At 36.4% G+C, this 26,013-nt stretch overlaps 1 long non-coding RNA gene across 1 annotated transcript in view; it reads right to left on the bottom strand.

Moving 5' to 3' along the window:
* Positions 1 to 26,013, bottom strand: part of LOC147917069 (uncharacterized) — a 68,377-nt gene that overhangs the window by 26,688 nt on the left and 15,676 nt on the right. The gene's annotated exons all lie outside the window — the stretch shown is intronic.

Raw genomic sequence — 26,013 nt, 5'->3', positions numbered from 1 at the left:
TTACAGCACTAAGAATGATTTATTTTAATGGAGCTAGTTCAGCATTTCCATTTTGTGTATTTATGGTGAAGTTATTCAACATGTTTTCTTTTTCTTTTTTTTTGGTAGGTCATGTCAGGGAGACTTCGGCTGAAGAAAATCAGAACAGACTAGAGAGAATGCAAAAGAAAAATAAAACCATCCCAGAAAGATGTTATTCTAGAACTTTCTGTTTGCCAGGGAATGAGACCAGGATGTTTGGGGTTAGGTAAATTTGGGAAAAGGCTAGGGTTCTCAGGACTACCATGGAACACTGGGGGTAAAAGACTAGCAGGAGCATTTAATTACAAGAGTTATGTGGCATGTGCTGAATCTTACTTTCTTTAGAGTGTGTAGCTTTGTGCCCACAGATAGATGTCCCAGTTATAAGTTCTGGGTGATTTTATGCAAGTCTGCTTTGCAGGACTGGTCTTCTTATGTGTTTTCCTGGGCCAAGTAAAATCTTGATCGTCAAGAGAGGATAAATACATATGAAACTACTGCAAATTAATTTGTCTCAAAGGCTGCTAACACACAAAATTCCTCCCAGGCTCAGAGAATCTAGAAAAGCCTGTGACTTCTGCACGGCTCTCTCAAATGTGAAGGAAGCGAGCACGACTGCTCTATGATTCTCGTAGGAAATGTAAAGACGTAATTTCTGTAGTGAGTAATGGTACAAATAAAATTATGTTTATTATTATTTTATTCCTGGCATTTAATTATAGAGGGAGATGGGTAGTCAGATAGCAAAACAGCCATAAACAAGGGAAAGGCCCCTCTGTTCTTTAAATGAATGCCCTGAAACAACTGGGGAGAGCATTATAGAACACTCAGCTACAGACAGACTCCACAAGCCTACGTATTCACTTGGGGTTCATCAAATAATGGACCGCTGGCCTATTTTTCAAGCCATTTCTCTGTAGTAACTTGACATTTGATAGGATTACCTTTGGATTTTGGTCTGAGTCTCCGCTGTGCCTGAGAAGATTGTCATCTTTTGATTTAAAGATAATAGAGCTGAACATGTGAAACTGTTCTGCAGAGAGTCAACCTGTGACTCATAACCAAATATCAAAAAATATTTTGTCTACAGTTTGCTTTCTTACCTCACTGTTGTAACAGAAATGATCAAATGACTAGTTTCCATTATAAACACTATATATTTATTCTATAAAAACGTTTGACATTCTTCAGAGATGAAATATAATAGTATCATAAAACTCGGGGGCAATTCTTTTCCTGAAGACTCAGAGCATTTGCTGATTATAATTTTAATTCAAAAGTTTCACCAAAAAAGGTGAATCAATTTTGCTTAAGCATAACATCAAACAATTGAAAAAAAAAATCTGAACAGGTCAGACGTAGATAAAACCAAATTATGAGGTGATGGAATTGTAAACAGGGCGTAAACAACACACACGTAAGCAATGGCAATGCAATTGACCATTCAAAATAGACTCACTAAGTTCTCAAACAGGCAAGTTCGAGTTTTAAAATTAAGCCTCCCAATTGCCAATTTCAAAAAATATAATGAGTATAGAGTGGCCTTTTTATTATGCATGGTTTTATGTCTTTGGATTTTAAAATTACCTAGCATGCGTTTTCAACTTTGCTACAATTTCTGGGCTGTTTTCATTTCTGTTTAAAAAAGCCTAAACAGTAAGATGTGCCTCTGCTTTGCATTCTAATTGCACGTAACTGATTTGCACAGCAGAACAAAAAACTCATTTTCAGATTAAGAATCGTGCACCAAGAAATAATTATTGTCTCACTTTCTCCCCTCATTTACGTGCACTGTTTGCCGCATTCCCCTAGGTTGATCTCTTTTATAGACCACCATGCATTGCTCTTTAGGGACTAAAATAATGTAAATGGAAACAAGGAACATACAACTGTTTTGACTACATTCTTCTGCTTGCAACGTAACACTTGCCTTTTATTATTTTATCCTCAACAATCAAGGGGTGACTAAATGGTTGCAGGTGGTGATGAAAATAAAAGCCATCCATCATTATTTATTAGGCATGAAAAAGATACACAATAATGTAATTTAATCTCAGAGCATACAATTATTTCCACATATTGATAATACAATGTGAAAACTGTCATGAATTCTAATATGATATTTTGGCTTTATTGGTGCAGCACGGCAGTGTGACAAATAATGAAATTGTATCAAAAAGAAAAAAAAGGTAATTATGTGCATATGTCAATATCATGTGTAGAACACATACCACCAACTTTTTAAAGCTTCTTCATTACAACTTGACCAATTCAAAAGTTTGAAGTAGAAAAAAGTACATTTTCAGTTTTCACTGTTTAAAACACAATCTATTAGGTTCACAGCACAATCTATAATCTGAATAAACATTGACTATGTAAGTGTTTTATCATATAAAAGTTTTGAAGGCAGCCAGTCTGCTAAAATATTTGCAAGGAGTACATATATATACACTATTGGGTCAAATTTCTAACATGTTCTTTAGTTCACTTCAGTCTGGTAAAAATCTGCAGATGAAAACTCTGTGATCTCGACTTTGGGTAGCATACACATGACTGTTAAATGCAGCAAAGAACGTAGCTTTTAGCCAAATAAAACAAGAAATGGTTGAAAATAAACATCTTTGGTAGGAAAAATCCTGACTGATGAAATGCTTGGTCAAAAAAAAGTGAAGGCTAGTTTTTCGTTATGTTAAATAATTCCTCTTTCCACTTGGTTGTGGAACTCTACCTCCAAACAGGCTTTGGTAGATGAAAATATGACAAAAAAAAAAAAAAAAAAAAAACTAGCATTTGATCTCTGTAGATGGAAACCAAAAGCATTGTCTGACTTATATTTGAATAGATTTTGGTTTCTGTCTGAAGAATGATCACGATTAGAGACTCTCCTAGCTAGAAATAAATGAGATGGTTTTTAAAGTGCCTGTTCATTATACAGTATACACACACAAGACATACAATGTGTAATTTTATTAAAAATTAATAACAAGCCTGGGACCAAACCTATGTGTTTATGGTGTTAGTAAACTCCATAAACGTATACACAGCATGCTCTACTCTTTCTTGGAGACTAATTTATTCACAGTTCCCATGTAGATTAGAGATACAAATATAAGCTTATTGGATGAGATAAATGACCTCTTCTTAGAAAAATGCCTTTTAGAATTATTAAGGAAGGAAAATATTTTAGACTTGGCTTTGAGCGGTGGACGGGACCTGGAAGAAAAAGTATCTCTGAGTGATCACAACACTGTGACCATTCTGGGCTGGGAGAGAAAATTTATATATCATGTGGTTACTCAATTTTATAAAGGGAACCTAAGAACAAGTGTAGGCACTGGTTAGGAAAAACAAATGAAAGGAATAATTTAAAAAGTCAATAAGCCACAGGAAATCTGGAGACTGTTTAAAAACACCTTATTGGAAGCCTAGCAAAAGTATGTGCCAGAGATCAAAGAGACACTTGGAAATGTGGCTCAAGTAAGGAAACCAGGGAGATCCACGAACTATGGCAGGTCAGGTGTGAACAAGAATGCAGGCGAGCCAAAAGAGAATTCAAGAGTACCTTGCAAGCGACTCCAAAGCTAATAAAAATGTTCTTCAAAATATATCCATGGTAGGAACCCAAGTAAAGAACTAATGGGCTGATCAAGTGACCCACTCTGGGCAGGAGAGATATTCTTCTTGAAGGATGGAAACTCTTCTGACTTTACTAAAGATGATTCATTCATTCATTCATTCATACATTCACTTTAATTCACTCATTTCATCATCCATCCATGCATCCATTCATCCATCCATCCAATCAGCTATTCATTAAAAGCAGCAATTATAGAATACTTACCACAAGCCAGACTTTAGCTTCAGTACTGGGAATTTAGAAATACATAAGCCATTCATTCATTTATTCAGTCATTCTTTCTTTTCATTCATTCATAAATTCATCCATCCATGCATTTGATTACCTACTCATTCAACAAAAAATTTACAGAACACATATCATGAGATGGACCCTGGGTTAAACACTTGGAATATGTAAGTACATAAGACATTTATTCAGTCAGTCAACAAATATTTGAGTGTCTACCATATCTAATTCTTTTGAGATAGATCAGTGAACAAAAGAGACAACGTCCCTGCTTGAAAGTAGCTTGCTTTCTAGCAGGCAGTAGCAGTGGAAGTAGGCAACATATACAATAAACAGCTAGTCACAAAATCAAAATCAATCATTTAGTATGATAAGTATTGAAAAGGACAAGTTTAGGCAGCTGAGAGTGCCTGACAGGGGTCCTGTCTAAGGCAGGAAGCAGCACCCTAGGGATAGACCTGAAGGAATAAGAGCAGAGAGAGTAGCAGGAGGTGAGGACGAGGCGATGACACAAGAGTCACATCATTTGGGGCTTGGGAGGCCATGTGAAGAACACTAGACCTTATCTTAAGAGCAAGGGAAGCAGCTGGAGGGTTTTAAGCAAGAGTGATCTGCTTAAAAAGTTCAACATTCCTCTGCTCAAAACTTGGTGATGGCTCCCTACTTCAGAGTAAAAGCTGAAGTCCTTACAATGACCTACAAGACCCTCTGTATTCTGTCCTCTGTTAGCTTTGACTTAATTTTTTTTACCTCTCTCCCCTGCTCACTCTAGCTGTCCTTGTGCCCGCTGGCTATTTCCTCCTCCAACCCAATCCAAATGGATCCACCCTTACCTTCTCCAAGTCCTTGCTCAAACCTCACCTTGTCTTTGAGACATACCCTGAGGACCAGACTTAATATTGTAACCTCCCTGCCATCTCTACTTTCACCTTGCTTTGCATTTCCCCCCTTGCAGCACTCATTACCTTCTGATGCACAGTACACTTCACTTATTTATTATGTTTTGTGTATTGTCTATATCCTCCTAGGAGAATGTATTCTCCATGAGGCAGGAATTTTTGTCCTTTGTTCACATTTATCCTAGTCAACTAAAATGGTGCCTTGGACACACAATCAGTAAACATTTGCTGAATAAATAAATGAATGAATGCATTGGACAACATGATTGCATTGTCATTTAAGAAGATTACTCTGGCTGAAGCTTGAAGAATAAGTTGGGAAGAATTAAGTGTAGATGTAGAAAAACAAGAGGCTCAACAATGAGGGTCTAATAAAAAAGCAATGGCAATTTAGGCTAGGGTGATGAAGTTAGAAATGGAGAAAAGTAAACTTGCTTAAGAGATTGTTAGGTAGAATCATCAGGGCCTACTTACAGTAGTGTCCTGGAGCTGGCTTGTGCTGGTTTGCAAGAGCTGATGGTTAAATTTTCAGGACTTTTGTTAGTCGGTTGTTAAGCACAGACCTTATTAAAAATTAAATTATACAAACTTACAATTAAATAAATTATATGAAAACAAAGTTAATAAATATTCAAAAGTAATAAATTCCTAATTATTTTACTGTTATTATGCTCTTGAGGTTATTTATATCTATTGTGTTTCTATGGGAAATACTATCTGATGGTGTCCTACTGCGCAGATCTTTGCAACCTGACATTTAGTTGTGTCACATTAGTAGTTTGAAATCAGTCATAGCAGGAGTATTTATTTCTTGGTAATTGTCAAACGCTATAAATCAGGGTTTGCTTTATTGTATTGTTGATTTTCTAGACTTAAGAAAGTGATAGAGAAAATGTCAATAATACAGATTAATTTTAGAAGTGTGTCATGTCTGCAGATGTTTCATTGTTAATATCACACAAAATTGAGGAAATATTCCTCCAGTATGTGAAAACAATTATCTGATTCAGCAAAGAAGTCATTCACATCATTGACAAAAGAATGAAATTCTGACATACATCTTTGTGGTTTCACTCTTGTCTTCCTTTAACGTAAAGGAAACTATCAACCAACATACACATCAGAAATACACTCATTTGTTAGTTGCAATCATAAGTTACCTACGGATCCAAGAGTTTGGCAAAGACACAATGAAAGCATTCTATGAGAATCTATTGGCTATGTGAAAATACAACGAAGAGTATTATATATTTTATTATTATTTGTAAACTGTGTGCTACACATTCTTTATATCAATAAAACCCATGATAAATTTAAATATATATGCATACATTTTCTTTTTTGGAGAACTGGTTGTTAAACAGCATACCACTGCGTATATATGAGTCAAGAGAGAAGGATTTGTCAAAGATGGTGCCAGTTTCTGTCTTGTTCAACTGCCTAAATTATGATGCCCATTCCCTTACTCAGGGAACATTAGACAAGGACTAGGTTTGATTGGTGGGGATAGGGAAAGCAGTGTCATGGGTTAGGCTGGGTGATATCGAGTTTAAAGAGATAGACTACATGATCAGGTAGCCAGTTGGATCTATAGCTCTGGAGCTCAGAAGATAACTCTAAGCTCGAGCCGTCATTTGTGTGATATCTGTGAAGAGCAGGTAATTGAAGACTTGAGAGGGGATGAAAATATTCTCAGTGTTTCTTCCAAATTAACTTCTGAAGCAGAGTTTGGAGGCATTTAGATAAAAGCAGTAAATGCTGTATGTTCTAGTTCTGGCTGACAAATTAATAGTGCATACATCATCAGGGCTAAACAATATCCTTTAAAATTATTGGAGGTTTCCATTAGCAATATATAGTTCCATGACCAAAGACATGTCCTCCCTTATTACAGAAGGATGTCTTAGTCAAATGATTAGTGTCAAACATATAGATCATTGTTGGGAGCCTGTGATAAGTGGGAGAATCCGGCCGGTGCCACGTGTAAGTGGACTTGAATTATTTACTTACTAGCAAACAAGGATTCTGAATACTGTGAGTAGGATTAATCACTAATTGACATGAAATGTGGGGGTCAGATCTTCAAACACAGGATCTTTCTTTGAGGACTTCATATTACCTTTAAAAGTCAATGAGGACAGACAAGAAAAAAAAAAAATAAATAAATAACAGCCCCAAACAAAAGCCTACTCTCTCTAGTCAGGAAAGCGGCAGCCTAAGACAGAAAACTTTCAGAAAATAACCATTCTATTCCAGCCAAACATCACAGAAAAAAATGTGGTTCCACCCTACCTACACCAGCAAAGACCAAGTGGGGAGCCTAGACATCCACCCTTGTGAGACTGTAACAAGGCTCCCCAACACCATCACTGAGATGGTGTCAGAGAAAGCTGAATAGGAAGCTTAAACTCATCCCCACCAAGTGGTAATGGCACCCCTCTTTCCCCATCCCTACTCCTGGTAATGTTGATGGAGACCACTAGCAGAGCCTGGACTTTCATCCCCACTCAGCAATAATGTGAACCCCACTACCACCACTGGTGTTAACAAAGGCTGAGTGGGGAGCCTGGACTTCTACCTCCATTTGGCAGTAAGGAGGCACTACATCTTGCCTTCTCTTGTGGAAGCCATACCAGAAAAAGTAAGCTAAAACAGAGGTTTAAATAAGATCCAGAGTCTCATAATATGTCCATATTTCAACGGAAAATCACTTGTCATACCAAGAGCCAGAAAGATCTAAATCAGAATGAAAGAAGACAATCAATAGATGCTAACACCAAGATGGCAGAGATGTTAGAATTATTAGACAAATAGTTTAAAGCAGTCATGATAAATATGCTTCAATGGGCAATTAAAAATATGCTTGAAACAAATGAAAAAATAGATGTCTTAGAAAATAAATAGAAAGTCTCAGCAAAGAAATAGAAGGTAAAAAGAAGAACCAAGTGGAAGTTTTAGAACTAAAAAATACAATAAAAATAAAAAGACCAGTGGATGAGCACAACAGCAGAATGAAGGGGAGAGAAAACAATCAATGAATGGTAAGACAGAACAACAGAAATTATCCAATCTGAATCACATAGAGAAAATAAACTGAAAAAATTTAAGATTCTCAGGGACCTGTGGGACTGTAACAAAGTATGTAACGTTCTTTTCATCAGAGTCCCAGAAGAAAAGGAGAAAGAGAACAGGCTAAAATAATACTCAAGAAATAATGGCTGAATAAAAAAAGACAAAATCGCCCCATTTGCAACAACATGGATGGGCCTGGAGCGTATTATGTTAAGTGAAATAGGTCAGAAAGAGAAAGACAAACACTGTATGATCTCACTCATATGTGGAATATAAACCAACACATGGACAGAGAAAACTGGACTGTGGTTACCAGGGGCAGTGGGGGTGGGGGTGGGCACAAGGGGTGAAGGGAGTCATATATATGGTGATGGACAAACAAAAATGTACAACCCAAAAATTTCACAATGTTAGAAACCATTAAAACATCAAGAAAAAAAAAAAAAAGAAAGAAATAATGGCTGAAACCTTCCACATTTGCCAAGACACATAAAACTACAGGTTCAAAAGCTGAGTAAACCTCAAATAGGTGAAAACTTTCTTTAGGATTAAAGGGGAAATCGAGATGATCTTAGATGAGGGAAAACTAAGAGAATATGTTGCCAGCAGATCTCCTCTAAAAGAATGACAAAAGGAAGGAACTCTAAAACATCAGGAAGGAAGAAAGAACATGGGAAGCAGAAATATTAGTAAATACAACAAACTTTTCTTCCCCTCTTGAGTTTTCTACGTTATGTTTGATGGTTGAAGGAAAAATTATAACACTCTCTGATTTGGTTCTAAATGCATGTAGGAATATTTAATACAATTATATTATAAACAGAGGAAGGTAAAGGGATGTAACAGGAGGGTCAGGTTTCTATATGTTACTCAAACTAGTAAAGTGACAACACCCGTAGACTGTGATAATTTGTGCGTCCATGATGTAATATCTAGAGCAACCACTTAAAAAGCTAAACAAAGAGAGACACTCAAAAACACTAGAAATAAACAAATATGTTATCTGAAAAATGTTCAAGTAACCTACAAGAAGGCAGGATAAAGAAAAAAGAGAATAAAAAACAGAACAAACAGGAAAAAAAAATGACAGACTTAAGTCCTAATGTGTCAATAATTATTTAAATATAAAAGGTTTAAATATACTAATTAAAAGACAGAGATAGACAGAATAGATTAAAGAACAAACTTATTTCAAATATAATGACACATGCAGATTGAAAGTAAAAAGATGAAAATAGATATATCTTGCAAATATTAATCAAAGGAAAGCAGAAATGGCTGTATTACTATCAGATAAAGTAGACTTCAGATCTAAGAATATCACCAGAGGTAGAAAGAGACATTATGTAACAATAAAAGGGCCAATCCATCATGAAGGTGTATGAACCAAACAACAGAGCTGCAAAATATGTGAAGCAAAAACTGAAAGAACTAAAGAAGAAATTCAAAATTATATATGTATATATATATTTAAATTATGTGTACACACACACATATCTCATTTCCACAATTAATAGAACTAGAGAGAAAATTAGCAAGGATATGGAAGAAGTCAACATCATCCACCAAGTTCTAATTGATATTTGTAGAATGCTCTATTGAATAACAGCAGAATGCACATTCCTTTCAAGTGCCCATGGATGATATGCGAAAATGGATCATATTCTAGGCCATAAAACAAACCTCAACAAATTCTCAACAAAAGAACTGAAATCGTACAGAGTGTGTTTTCTGGCCATAACGGAATCAAGGTAGAAATCAATAACAGAAAGATAAGAAAATCTCCAAACACTTGGAAACTAAACAACACACATCTAAATGATTCAGGGGTCAGATTGGAAGTATCAAGGGAAATAAAAAATACATTGAATTGAATGAAAATACAGTATATCAAAATTTGTGGGAAGCAGCTAAAGCAGTGTTGAGAGGGAAATTTATAGCACTAAATGCTTACATTAGAAAAGAAAAGAAGAAGTCTCTAATCAATAATCTAAGCTCTCAACTCAAAAGCCTAGAAAAAGAAGAGCAAAATAAGCCCAAGGCAAGAAGAAGAAGGGAAATAATAAAGATCAGATCAGAAATCAATGAATTTGAAACAGAAAAACAAGACAGAAAATTAATAAAATAAAGATTTGGTTCATGGAAATGATTGTTGACAAAATTATAGCAAGACAGAGAAAGAAAAAAGAAGATACAAATATCAGGAACAAAACAGAGGGTATTACTACCTTGCAGACATCAAAAGTATAAGAAAATACTACAAACAACTTTACACACATAAATTTGACAATTTAGAAGAAGTTGACTAATTCCTTGAAAAATACAAACTAGTATAACTCACCCAATATGAAACAGATCATTTGAATAGCCCTATAACCATTAAGGTAGTTGACTTCATAATTGAAAAACTCCCCCCAAAGAAATCTCTGGTCTCAGACGATTTCACCTGAGAATTTTATCAAATGTTTAAAGAAGAATTAATACCAGTTATACACAATATCTTCCAGAAAATCGAAGAGAACTTCCCAATTCATTTTATGAAGCTAATATCACTCTGATAATGAAACCAGAGATAGTGGAAAACAAAACAAAACATAGAGAACAATATTCTCATAAATATAGATGCAAAAATCCTTATCAAAATATTAGCAAATAGAATTCAGCAATATATAAAAAGAATTTACACCATGACCTAGTAAGTTCTATTCCTGGGATGCAAGACTGACTCAATATTTGAAAAATCAGTGCAATTCCCCGTATTAACAGGTTAAAGAAGAAAGTTCACATGATCATATCAATTGGTACAGAAAAAGCATATGACAAATTTCCATACCCACTCATGATACAAACTCTCAGAAAAATTGGAATAGAGGGATCTTCCTCAACATGATAAAGAGTACCTACAAAAACCTTAAGCTAATATCATACTTAATAGTGAAAGACTGACCTCTTTGCCCTAAGACTAAGACCAGAAAGAAGACAAGGATGTCTTCTCTTGACACTTCTATACGGCATTGCACTGTAGCTTCTAGTCTAGTAACTATTCAACTGATTTTTGACAAACGTACAAGAACAATCCACTGGAGGAAAGACAGACTTTTCCATAAATGATGCTGGAGCAAATGGATGTCCACAGGTGAAAAAAATGAACCTTGACCTAAGACTCACAACTTCTTCAAATATTAACTTAAAATGGACAGACTTAAGTGCAAAACTATAAAACAAAAAAAAAAAAAAAGGAGAAAATCTTCAGGATCTAGGACAAGGCAAAAAGTTATTACACTTGACATCAAAAACAAGATTCATAAAAAAAAGTGGATAATTTGGACTTCCTCAAAATGAAAAGTGTTTGGTCTGAGAAAAACCCCATTAGGAAGATGAAAAGACATGCCACAGACTGTGAGAAAATGTATGCAAACCACATATCTGACAAAGGACCGGCGTTTAGCTTATACAAAGAACTCTCAAAACTCAACTGTAAAAAACCAAAAATTCCAACTAGGAAATGAGCAAAAGACGTGAAGAGACCTTTCACCAAAGGGGATGTACAGGCGACACGTAAGCACATGAAAAGATGTTCAACGTCATTAGCCATTAGGGAAATGCAAATTAAAACCACAATGAAATAGGGGCCGGCTGGTGGCGCAAGCGGTTAAGTGCGCGTGCTCCTCTGCGGTGGCCCGGGGTTCGAGGGTTCAGATCCCTGGCGCGCACTACTGATGCACCACTTGTCAAGCCATGCTGTGGCGGCGTCCCATATAAAGTAGAGGAAGATGGGCACGGATGTTAGCCCAGGGTCAGTCTTCCTCAGCAAAAAGCGGACGATTGGCAGATGTTAGCTCAGGGCGGATTTTCCTCACAAACAACAAACAAACAAACAAAAACCCACAATGAAATATCACTATATACCTATCAAAATGACTAAAATAAAAAATAGTGACGACACAAAATGCTAACGAGGATGTGAAGAAACTGAATTACTCATACGTTGCTGGCGGGAATGTAATATGACAGAGTTGCTCTGGAAAAGTTTGGCAACAGGTGAAATAAACTTCAACAAATTTTCTTTAATTCAATATGCCATATTATTTCAACATGTAATCAACACAAAAATTAATAATGACATTTTATATTCCTCTTTGGTAATTATTTTTCAAATTCTGGTGTGTATGTCACACTTATAGCACATTTCAATTTGGACTAGTCACATTTCAGGTGTTCCATAGCCACTCGGGACTAGTGGCTAGTGTACTGGGCAATTTAAGTTTCCCTATAAGATTTGAAAGGCAGAGGAAAAGCCTTAATCTCCAGCAGAAGCTGCAGTCAGTCATGTTGTCATTGGCAGACAGGAGAAAAGGGGTTTTGCCAGCAACTTCTCTGAGTCCTACAGGCAGCTGAAATCATCAGTGACAGTTTCCTGCCATCCTTGCACTTGCTGATTTCCTGAACGTGAGCAGTGTCCTGCCTAAGCTTCACTTTCCCTGTCTTTCAAGTGGTTATACATGCCTTTTAATGTCCTGTGTTAAATCCTTTCCTACTTGAAATACTTAGAGTGGTTTGTTTTCCTGATTGAACCATGACTAATAAGCTTGGTAGGGATATTTACTCATCACCAGATATCCATATGTGTTCCTACATTTCCTAGCTCCCTTGAAGTTATGGGGCCATGTAAGTAGTTCTGGCCAGTATGCTATGAGAATTAGGGATGTATTAGTTATGTTATTTGCAGTCTGAAGCTTTTAAGGGTTATGTGGAACTTTCCAGCCACTCCCCCTACGAAGCGACCTTGGTTTCATATGCTGATACGATGGTGTCATGAGATAGAAGCCACTGGATTGCATGAGTCACTGCATGGGAGACATGTCCTGGAGAACTGCCCAACCCACAGTGGACTTTTCTTAAGCAAGAGATAAATTTTTTTTGTATTAAGCCACTGAGATTTCAAGGTTTGTTTGCTGCCGTACCACAATTTATTCCAGAAATTAGTCCTGGAATAAATACGACAGCATCAAAACCCTAAAATATGTGTCATTTACTTGGTATTCCTGTGAAAGGAGAAAGTTAACTGACACTTCATTGCTTACGAATAGAAGATGCAAATGAAGAAACAGTTTAATCTGATCTTGTGGAAGAATGGGAAGCTGTGCTGGGACTTTGGAAGGAGAAGCCAACATATTTTGAAATCAGTAATACTGAGAGAAGAGAATATTGGGATATTTCAGACAGCTATCAAGACGTGATTTCATAGACCCAAGACAAGATTGCACAGAAAGTGTCGATATGATCCCTTACACAGAGTCTAAGAGATTATGCTTGAAGAATGAGTGTCTCCTCAGAAGTAAACTTGATTCCACAGATATTAACAAACAGAAAGAGGAGAGGGAGAGATATAGAGAAACGCATGTTACCATAGAGGAAACTTGTTCTGGTATTAAGATTAAGAAGAGTTCTATATGTTCAGAAAATAAAATATCTTAGAAATACGGAAGAGCAGGAATGATACATAGACTCGTCTTGGTGTTGAGAAAGGAGATAACAAACAGGCTTGAGAAAGTCTAGAACAAAGTTGATGATAATAACTAGTAAAATTTCAATTGATTGTTCAATAAAAGATAGCTATATGAAAAGAAAAAATAAATCAAACATTTTCTCTTCTGACACTTAATAGATTGGGGATCACTGATCGAGAAGAAGACATGAGGTATCATATCCAATTTGTGGATGACATAAAATTGAAATGATAGTCAGTATTTAGGATGGAAGAGGCAAAATTTTAAATTACTGATGGAGAAAATCATTAAGATAAAATAAATTTAAAAGCTAAAGTATAAATATAAATTTCTTCAGATAACTCTCTCCCCCAATAAATTAAGCACAAAATAAAGGCTGTTTAAATTAACTTTTGCAAATATGAAAAATCTGGGATTTTATTTGGCCCATATTAAACAAGCACCAAATAATCTGTTATGAATTTACACATATTTAAAGCACTCATGGGAAAAATTAATAGGATTACTGTTCACATTGAAGGATGTAATAATCACTAACCAGACCACACTTGAAGGCATGTGTGTTCAAATTTGAGATATTGGCAAGTTGAAAGTGAATTCTGATTCCAAGCAAGGAAGAACTTTCTAATAATTGTTACTACTTTGTAACATAGTTTTCAATTGTTTTCTCCTTCAGTGGGGGGCCTATTTCCCCCTCCTCCCCCAAACCTTAAACTTATTAAAAAAAATAGATACAAACAGAGCTGCCTTACTTAAATCAAGCTACTTGCACCTGTAAGCTCACCCTTGGCCTTCCCTTCTAAATGAAATTGCTCTCAGGCGTAGAGTCAAAGCTAAGGCCAATCCCTCCATCTGTTCTCTGGATCCCTTTCCCTCTTGTCTTCTCAGTGATGCTGGTCCTGCAATTATGCTTTCTTTCCTACACCATTAATTTCTTACTCTCCTTAGATTTTGGTATGTTCCATCAACAAACAAACATATTCCAATGTCAACCTTCTTAATCCACATTCCTCATCCCCAAATTCCCCTCCATCTACAACTCTATTGCTCTACTCCCTTCAAAGGAAAACTTCTTGAGAGTTATTTAGAGTCATCCTTTCTTTTGTCCCAATTTTTTCTTTTTTTATATCCATCCACATTGGGCTCTTGCCAAGGTGATCATGACTTTCACATGGAGAATCCAATGGCCAGTTTTCTGTTGTCTTTTTACCTGACTTCTCAAGCAGCATTTGAACGAGTGACTCCTTCCTTCCTTCTTGAAGCATTCTTTTCCCTTACTTTTCTAAAAGTAACATTTACTTGATTTTCTGTATACTGTACTGACTCCTTTTCAAGCTCTTTTATTTGTTGCTTCTCATCAGTTCATTCAATCTCTAATTGTTGAAATGCCCTATGGCTCAGTCCTAGGCTTCAACCCTGTTCTATCTACCCTCTCTCCTAGATGATCTCATAAAGTTCCACGGCATTAATTATAATTAGTATGTTTAATGACTCTCAAATTTAAATCTCTAGCCCTGACTTTTCTAAACTCTCATATTCAGCTTTCTACTCGATATCTCTTTTTGGACAGTTAATGGGATTCTCAAACTTAGCATGGGTAATCAGGACTCTGCTTTTCCCTTTGTGAATCTCTTCCTCTGGTTGTTTCCCTCTGAGTAAGTGGTCCTTTCCCCTACTTGGTGAAGTGAAACCTAAGAGTGATACTTGATTCCTTCCTTTATCTCAGCTCTCACAACCAACCACTAACAGGTCCTCTCAGCTTTTCCTCCAAATACATCCCAATGAAATCTAGTTCTTTCCAAGTCCTCTGCAAACACTTTCATTTCTAGTCTAGATTATTTAAGAGTTTCCCAACAGCTGCTCATCTAGCAAGCTAGCCTATTTACAATGACCTTTCCACATGGTTGCTGGAGTGACAGGCAAAAAACACTCAAAAGGCTTACCACAGCACTTAGAAAAAAAAAATTCATTTTTCTTCCCATGATGTAAAACACCATGTTAATGGGTCAAATCGAACTTTCGGACCATGTGCTTTACCGCTCCCACCTTCTCCCTCTGTGATCTAACCACACTGGCCATCTTCCTGACCCTCAAACATGCCCACCTCCATCCTGGCTTAGATCCTTTACACACGTCCCTCTTCCTGGCCTGATTGGGCCAGCTTCTTATCCTTCAAGTTTCAATTCAATCTCACCTCCTCAGAGAGGTCTTCTCTGACTGCCATCTAAAATACATTTCCACCCCTATTGATGCTCCAGATCATATATCACACAAATATTTCATCAATACACAACACGACATTATAGAAACTTATACATTATGTTGTATGGTCTTTATAGCATTTTCAGCATCTGAAATTTTCTTGTTCATTAATTTTTTAAAAATACAAATGTCCAGGTTACTTCCTCCTTTCAAAAATCATTAATGGTTCCATGCTAGTAATAGGGAAAGTCCAAACTCTTTGGAGAGTCATCCAAGACCTCCATGATCTGACCTATCTGACTTTTACTCATCTGCTGCCTATATCTATTCATTGCGCATGAGCCCCATCCCATTACGTCCTATACTCCATCCCGTATCCATCCCCCCAGGTACACCAAAATGCTTGCCTTTCCTTTATCTGCCAAGTGACACTTGCCCTTCTTTTATGACTCAGCTCAGATGTACTTTTTGAAGTCCTCAGGAAGAGTAATTTACTCTTCATCCCACACTCACAGAGCTTTAGATACATGTCTTTTGGTATAGCACCGCTCTTTGTCTGCCTCAAATTTTCCATTCCTAATGAGTAGGAAAATGGTTTATTCATCAGAATATTCTCACCACTCACATTGATTCCCACTCACATTGATTCCTGAACAAAGTAAGTTTTTTTTATAGGTGACACATGCTTTTAATATCCTTCCCTAGCCTGAATACTCTGGTTTCTCTTCTTTGGGTAGTTCTGGTTTACCATCCTAATCTTGAAATATGAGGCTCAGAAAACTGTGATCATATTTGGCATAAATGATTCATATCTGCATCCCTAGGCTCAGTTCCTGGCACACAGTAGCAGCTCAACAAATGTTTGAGCCATTGCATCCAAACGAACACGATGCTGTAATACATGTGGATTCACTAATCACACGGAAGCTGGATTTCCATCTTACCTGTCTTCTGAATTCATGTGTATGATTAGTCAAGCCTGGTCACATATCACACATATATTTTATTTTAATAAAATATTATATTTTAATAATATACAACATGATATTGTAAAATTTATAATTATTAAGATGGTTATTTATCAGCAATCAACAAATGCCTGTTGAGCACCTAGTATGTGCCTCACATTCTACTAAGCATTCGGGTTGACAAAACAGATTGCATTAGTCAGGCTAGGCTAGGCTTTGCTGGGGTAACAAATCTCCACATGTCAGGGGTTTAACAACAAAAGCTTCCTCTCTTGCTCATGTCCCAGCCCAATTGGGCAGTCCTTCCTGAGATCTTTCAGTGATCCAGGCTTATCCCATCTGTTGGCTCTGCCACCCTCCAAGGACTTTGAGTCCTTTGTTGGAACTCCCGTCAGCTGAGTGAAGAGAGAAAAAGCTAAGGACCTCACAGGAGATGGAAGTAGTATACATAATCTCTGACCATGTTCCATTGGGCAAAACCAGTCAAGCAAACCTAAACTAACTACAAAAAATGTTTGGTAGTGTGTTCTACAGGAAAAAGAAAGAGGATCAGCAGAGACAGGTTCTGCCACACTGATAGTGACCATATCCTCCTGAAAATGCCAAGCTATCGTAAGATGCTTCAATCTGATCCCTTATTCAAATTTAGATAATTTGGATAATTAAGTAGAAGTTTTTCTTTTCCTACATAAAAATATTTGCCAGCGTGAATAATAATATGATAAAAGAAATTTCAAGAAAAATCCTTAAACTGCTCAAGGAAAACTATTAAAGCAGGGGTGGGCAAACTACAGCCTGTGGGCCAAATCTAGCCTGCTGTCTTGTTGCACAGCATGCAAGCTAAGACTGGTTTTTTTTTTTTTTTTTCCTGGTGAGGAAGATTGACCCTGAGTTAACATCTGCTGCCAATCTTCCTCTTTTTGCTTGAGGAAGATGGTTCCTGAGCTAACATCCATGCCAATCTTCCTCTACTTTGTATACGGGTTGCTGCCACAGCATGGCTTGATGAGCAGTGTGTAGGTCTACGCCTGGGATCTGAACCCACGTACCGCAGGCCGCAGAAGCGGAGCATGAGAACTTAACCACTATGCCACTGGGCCAGCCCCTTAAGAATAGTTTTTACATTAATAAATGGTTGAAAAAAGAAGAAGAATATTTCATGACATGTGAAAACTGTATGAAATTCAAGTTTTGGTGTCCATACATAAAGTTTTACTACAAAACTACTATATATATTGTCTGTGGCTGCTTTTGTGCTATGATGGCAGAGTTGAATAGTTGTGACAGAAACCATATGTGCCACAAAGCCTAAAATATTAACTCTCTGGTCCTTTATAGAAGAAGTTTGCTGATTCCTGTTTAAAAGCATTTGAATAGCACATATTTTAGTGTTGACAATTCAGTAACCTAATTGTAAATCACCCTAGTATTTGCATTCATTTTACAGGGGTGGGTCCCAGAAAACAGATGGATCTGAAGATAGGAAAACAAAAATTCACGTAATAAATAGTCCAGAGTGGGAATGAACACATTTTTAAACCGAAGATCCAGCTCAGGCAAATAGGAGTATTTACTTGTAGATTATTAGAAGAAACAAAGGTAAAATCTTTTCTCCTGTGATAAACAGACGCTTCTATGCTCAGGTTATTTATCCAGGAACTTACAACCAGGTGTTCCTCATTGCCAAAAGCAAGGCCTCTTGTACATTTGGAATGCCAGCTCTTGGCTCTCAAAATTTCTGGACACAGAGACCTGTACCTGGAGGTCATAAGTCAGAACTCCACCATTTACTAAAACAGACAACTCCTTGTCAGACACAATGCGAATAAATGCTAGTGAACCACAACCATTTCAACAAAGTAGGTTTCCAAAGAACATCTAGTAGATATTTTAGTTTCACTCTATTTATAGTGGAAGACTTTAGAGTAAGTATCTAAAGTAAACAGTATTTCTTCTAAAGACATTCTGCAATTCAGAATTTATTAGTTCACACTGGCAATATTTAATGGATTATCTAATATATTCAAATGAGAATGTGGATCAACAAAGTCAAACTGACTTATTTTCTTTTTGAGGAAGCTCCAACTCTGTTATGGGAATGGATGCAACATTGCAACCCAGGGAAAATTCTCTACTTGATCTGTTCTCAATTGTTCCCTTTGAATTCTGCTTTGGAATTTCAACAAATGCTTCTCATGAGTTTATTTTTTTCATTCAGGACTATCAATATATAAATATTTCTATACATAACTATGAATACATATATTCATATGTTTTTATTCGTTCAAATTGCCTTGTTAGTGTAAACTAAATCCATTACTTTATTTTCAATAGAAGTAGTAAAAATGACTGAGTTTTGGCCTATTTCTGTATCGTTTGCCTCCAATTACAATTTTTTTTTTTGTTGATGAGGAAAATTGGCTCTGAGCTAACATCTGTTGCCAATCCTCCTCTTTTTGCTGAAGAAGATTAGCTCTGAGCTAACATCTCTGCCCATCTTCCTCTATTTTGTATGTGGGATGCTGCCACACATGGCTTGATGAGTGGTGTGTAGGTCCAAGCCTGGGATTCGAACCTGCGAACCCCAGGCCACCAAAGCAGAGACATGAACTTAACTGCTACGCCACCAGGCCGGCCCCCTCCATTTACCATTTTGAAGTCCTCATTTCCAAATAGTATCCTGACTGAATTCTTGCTATGAGAAGTTCATCTAGTCTAGTGAATGAGGCAAGAAACATTAAGTGAAACTTTAAGTTTACTTTTTAAATCTCACACCTGCTGGTATTGATTTGGCATGGCCCAGACGGAAGAGTGATAGGTTTGCTCATTTTGTTTTTGTCTTTTTTGAATTGGGCACTTTTGATGGAAAAAAGATACAGCTGATTTTTAATTCGATAGAATGCCCTAATTTTAGGTCTCTCAGGGCAAAAACATGTTTGTTAAAGTTTCTATTGAGGAACCATAGCTATAAGTGTTCAGGGATTTTGTGTTCCTGTATATAAAGCATTTTAAAAGAATGACAATATTGGAGATTTTTTTCGGAATACATTCACATTTATTATTTGTTGTTATCAAAATGAAAACTCATATTACTGAAGTTTGGGAGATTAATTGTGATTTTAGGACTTTTATTTTGACTCTCTCTGCAATTCATTTTAAAGTTTACTTTACTTTCCAATCATCTACTTTCTCCCAATAATGTATATACCAGTCTAACTATTATTAAATTTGAACACAAATGGGCCATTCTTATTTTTATTAATATGTAATTACATTTGGGCCAAATATTTGTTTGATAGGAGAGCTGTAGGATGCGGCATCTCAGTTTTGAGAGATGAATGGCAGACTACAAGTTCATGAGAGCTTATGGTTTTTAAAAAGAAACAGAAAAAAAATAACCTAAAATTTCTTTTGGATGGAACCGCAAAATATCTTGAAATTTTATAAAATTCAAAGGTAAAATACGGGAAATGCTGGCAAATTGTTCAGAGTAGCTGAAATTATGCATTACAAATATTTTTGTGTGTGTGTGAAATAACTGACATTTTGTGAGGATCAAAATTACCACAGAAATTTGGCCAAGTCAGCATCAAGTGATTTCACACAATTATTGAACTTTTCTCTGTTGGAGATGTTCCCGGCCAAATCCTTCCTTTTTGGAAATTTCCTGGAGCTCCCTCGTCTGCCGCAGAATAGCACTGAACGTCTCTCATCCAACGACTGGGGGAGACATTAGTTGCTCCCTTTAGTTTTCACTCAAGCCTTTATCTTTTACTTCAGGACAAGCTTCTCAGTATTTTCCTCTACTCTTGATTTTTGCACGTTGTTCAAGCAGCTTTCTGGACTGACCTTTCTCACCCATCCGCTTCGCTAATTCTGCATCTCAAACTCTCGAACAGCACTTTCCAATAGAGCCTTCATGATGGTGGAAATATTTTACATTTGTGTTGTCCGATATGGTAGCCTCCAGCCACATAGGGCTCTGGAGTACTTAAAATGCTAGTACATTAGAGAACTAAAATTTTAATTTTTAAATTCAATTTTAATTAGTTTTTATTTAAATAGTCACATGTGTCCACATTGGACAGCATAGCTTTAGATGGTCTCTTGCTGTACAGACTTGCAACCCTTTTAAGAACAAGATTATAAATTCCATGAGTATAGGTCCATGCCATATCTGTTTTGTGCACTGTTGTGTCAACAGCATGTACCACTATATTTGGCACATAACAGGAAATGAAATAATTTTGTTAAATATATGATTGAATGGATGAATGAATATATGAAACTTCAGGATAAAGATAAATTCATATATGGTCAACTAATATTTGACAAGGGAGTCAAGTATGCTCAATGGGGAAAAGAATGAAACTAGACTACTCCTTACACCACTCACAAAAATTAACTCGAAATGGATTAAAGACTTAGATGTAAGACCTGAAACCATAAAACTCCTAGAAGAAAACATAGGAAAAAAGATTCTTGACACGGCTCTTGGCAATGATTTTTTGGACAGGACACCTAAAACACAAGCAACAAAATAAAAAATAAACAAATGGTACTATATCAAGCTAAAAAACTTCCGCACAACAAAGGAAACAATCAACAAAATGAAAAGGCAACCTACAAAATGGGAAAAAATATTTGCAAATCATATATCTAATAGTTAATATGCAAAATACTGTATACAAAGAACTCACACAACTCAATAGCAAAAATACAAAGAAACCAGTTAAAAAATGAGCAAAGGACCTGAGTAGACATTTTTCCGAAGATGTTCAAATTGCCAACAGGTATATGAAAAGGTGCTCAACATCACTACTGATCAGGGAAATGCAAATCAAAACCACAATGAGATATCATTTCACACCTGTTAAAAGGGCTATCATCAAAAGAACAAGAGATATCAAATGCTGGTGAGGATGTGGAGAAAGGGAACCCTTGTGCACTGTTGGTGGGAAGGTAAACTGGTACGGCCCCCTATGGAACACAGTATGGAGGTTCCTCAAGAAATTAAAAATAAAACTACCATATGATCCAGCAATCTCACTTCTGGGTATATATCCAAAGGTAATGAAATCACTATTTTGAAGAGATATCTGCACCCGTATGTTCGTTGCAGCATTATTCACAATAGGCAAGACATGGAAACAACCTAAGTGTCCATCGACAGATGAATGGAGAAAGAAGGATCCATCCATAAAGAATGGATCCTTCTTTATTGGAATACTACTCAGCCATAAAAAAGAAGGAAATCTTGCCGTTTGTGACAACATGGATCGACCTCGAGGGCATTATGTTAAGTGAAATAAGTCAGACAGAGCAAGACAAATACTACACGATCTCACTTATGTGTGAACTCTAAAAAAACCCTAACTAACAGAAAAAGAGATCCAATTTGTGATTGACAGAGGCAGGGGTAAGGGGTAAGGAGTGGGGAAATTGAGTGAAGGTAGTCAAAAGGTACAAACTTCCAGTTCTAAGATAAATAAGTGCTGGAGATGTAATATACCACATGATGACTGAGTTAACACTGCTGTATGGTATATTTACAAGTTGCTAAGAGAGTAAATCCTACAAGTTCTCATTACAAGGAAAAAGAATTTTTTTGTAACTATATAAGGTGATGGATGTTAATTAAACTTATTGTGGTAGTCATTTAGTAATATACACATATGTCAAGTCATTGTGCTCTACACTTTAAACTTATACAGCATTGTATGTCAATTACATCTCAATAAAAGTGGAAGGAAAAAAAAGATAAAATTCAAATAGGGAAGGAAAAAAGGATCTGCATGTTCCCTTTTATCTTAGAATATATTAAATCAATTCCTTTCAAAAACGATGATCTCTTTAAGGTAATATGACTGTTTACCCAAACTGTGGGACAAAAACAGGTGATGAGTTTCCACTCGCTGTGGATTATCTTCCGAGCTCTCGTCGCTTAATCAAGAGGGACTGTGTCAAATATGTATGAAACTGGACTGGAGGGTGTTTTCCTGCATCAGCCTTGCTCACAGGGGCATATCAAACAGTTACATCAGTGGCTGGCACGTATTTGCTCTCAATAAACGTAAATTCCTGAGAGATGAGTTACTGCACCTGTTGACTGCAGCTGTCTTGACATCTATAAGTAGGAAAGAGATAGTGGGGAAGTGCTGGAGAGGCTCGAAGTATGGTTTTCACTCATTAGCTCAGTTGGCTCAATATTGCCGCTTTTCACCTCTTGTATCACTAATTGTGGCCTACCTTGACCAAATGCAAAACAAAATATCAACAAACACAAAGTGAACCCTTAGGCAGTAGAGTTCTACTTTATTTTATGATAGGAGAGCAACCAATGCAATTGTATTTGGGAGATAAATCACACTCCGGATGAAAATAAAGATTTGTTCCTCTGCAATACAGCCAAACAGTTTTTTAAAAATAAATGGCTTATGAACCATGCTATCCTTTTTGGCAAGGGGTATTGTAAAATAAAAGAGTATTTAAAATTCAAGCCAACTTGCAGAAAGAATCAGTGCACGTGGAAAAAACCAAACTCATGTGTTTAAAGTTTATTAATATATAACAAAACACTTAAACATAGAACAGTTTGAGGAATGATGGTACTAGATTATTGAAAATTTGAATTTAAAGAAAACTATAGGCAAACATAATAAATAAACTCTTCTGACCATATCTCAACCGTGAGCAAATAGTAATCAAGGTGGCAATTTAGCAATAACGAAAAAAAGAAGTTTATCCTTAGCATTTAAAAATGCAATAATAATAATGGCTACTTGTGATCAATATTTTCATCTTTATTTTTACTTAAAATGCAACAAATTTCATGATCCTTGAAGCATAATATTAGAAAGGCCACAGGGAAGCTGGATTCCAGAACCATGTGGCATTGGTCAAATCATTTCCCCTGTCTGTCCTTCCTTCTAGTTTACATATTGTGAGCATAATAATGGCAGCTGTTACTTATGACCGCTTAACAAGCTCAAGGCAGTGGACTTTATCTCATTAGAACCTCCTAACCTTGAGGTGAGTATCATTGTTTACTCCATTTTACCGGAGGGGGAAATGAGAGCTTAGAGAGGTTAAGTACAAGGACACAGCTAGAAAGGATGCAAACCCTGGCAGTCTGAATCCAGAGCACGTGCTCTCAACCACTGCACTGATACCACCTCTAAACTTGCGTGATGATACAAAAGTATATGTACTTCAGTTCATCTCTTGTTAAATCATATTTTGAGTTAGTCAAGGAAACATTCTATTTTTCCAGCTTTACTGAGACATAATTGACAAATAACATTGTATGATTTTAAGCTGTATAATATGATGATTTGATACGTGTATGTATTGTGAAATGATCTCCACATTAAGGTTAGTTAACACATCCATCACCTCATATAGTTCTTTTTTTTTTTTTTGTGGTGAGAAGATTTAACATCTACTCTCTTAGCAAATATCAAGTATACAACACAGTATTGTTAACTAGATTCACCATGCTGTGCATTAGATCCCCAGAACTTATTCATCGTATAACTGGAAGTTTGTACCCTTTGACCAACATCTCCCCATTTCCTAAACCCCCCGGCTCCTGGTAACCACCAATCTAGTCTCTGTTTCTATGAATTCTACTTTTTTGATTCCAAGTGAGATCATGCACTGTTTTTCTTTCTCTCTCTGACTTATGCTAAGTGAAATAAGTCAGACAGAGAACATTCTTTTTTTAAAGTTTTTTTTTTGTTTAGTTTTAAACTTACATTTTGACATAATTGCAGACAGAAAAAGTTGCAAAAATAATACAGAAAATTCTGTGTAACTATGTGAGGTGACTATTAATATCTGTTTGTATTTATTTTACTTAATAACAAAGCCCTCTATATTATAGGGGGCAGTAATGGGTCTAGTTAGAAGACCACACTTTCCAGTCTCCCTAGTATTTAAGTAGGGCATGAGACTATGTTCTGGTTAGTAAGATGTAGGGTAAGTTATTGGGTACACCTTCTGGAAAGGCTCCTTAAAGCGGTGATAGACAGACTAAGCCCATTTTGCCTTCTCTTCTTTCTGATTGAATGTAGATGAGACAGCTTGAGCTCCAGTAGCTCCTGATGGTGATTAGGTAACTCCAAAGACAAAGCCATGTGCTGGGGTTGTGGAGCAGAAAGTGAGAAGAAGCTTGGGTCCCTGTGACAGTGGAGCTCCACACTAGCCCTGAAGTACCTGCCTCCAGACCACATTTATGTGAGAGAAATAAACTCTCTTGTTTAAACTTCTGTTATTTTAGGTTTTCTGCTTTATACAGTGTAACTAATCTCAACTAATACAATCATAAAGGACCTTAAAAAAAGACCTGAACAAAAGGAGAGCTATTCAAGAATATGGATTGAGAGTCTCAATGACATAAAATTGTCAGTTCTTCCTAAATTATGCAATTGTTGTAATTCAAGCAAAATCCCACAAACTGTTTATAGAATTTAACAATATGAACCTATAATTCATTTGGATGAAGAAAGCGACGTGGATATCTAAGTAATTTTGAAGATGATATTAATGGTGAGGTGGGGAGGAGCATCACATACAGGGTATGTAGAATGATTATAAAGCTATAATAACATGGCTTTAGTAAACATGGTTTTAGTACAGAGCCACAGCATAAACTAATGGAACTAAATAGAGGGCATCTTTATTGACGTGAGGGGAAAGATGGACTACCCAACCCATCCTGGGACAAATGGTTACCCACAAGCAAAATAATGACAGACAAATTCCAATCGGATCAAATACTTACATATGAAAAGGATAAATTTTATGACCTCAGAGTAGAATTTTAAAGAATAAAACATGAAAACCCAGTTTAAAAGTAAAAGATTCCATAAACAGTGTTCAAATACAGACAGGCCAGAAAAGATATCTGCAACACATATAACAAATGATTATGTTCCAGAATATACGAAGAACTCCTAAAGTCAACAAGGAAAAAGGAAAAATCAATGGAAAAAGGGCACGAATAGGAAGACACAGTTCTCAGGAGAGAAAATGTGAATGGCCAATAAGCATAGTAAAGAGGGCTGACTTCGCTGATAATCAGGATAATACAAATTAAAAGTCCATTTCATGCTTACCAGATTTTCCAAAAATTAAGAAGTCTGATAATATCAGGTATTAGGACAGATGAGGAGGATTACAGATTTCCGTACATCGCTGGTGGGAGTGTAAATTGTCAGAGCCATTCTGGAGAGCAACTTTGCAATATATTGTCAAGTTGAAGGTGTGCATTCTGTTCTCCCTTCATCCCAGCAATTTCACTTCTAGGAATATATATGAGAGAAACTCTGTGTATGTGCACAAGGAGACAGGTACAACGATGTTCATATCATTATTAGTACAGTGAAAAACTGGAATAAATACCCATTAACCGAAGAACGGGTCAATAAATTTCACTATATTCATACAATAGATTATTATACGGGGTGAAAGTG

Source organism: Ceratotherium simum, chromosome 5 (genome assembly GCF_057802395.1).
Source record: "Ceratotherium simum simum isolate JZ-2026a chromosome 5, ASM5780239v1, whole genome shotgun sequence".
Taxonomy (NCBI): domain Eukaryota; kingdom Metazoa; phylum Chordata; class Mammalia; order Perissodactyla; family Rhinocerotidae; genus Ceratotherium; species Ceratotherium simum.
The sequence above is the reverse complement of the archived record's forward strand: the minus strand, read 5'-3'. Positions and strand labels throughout refer to the sequence as shown.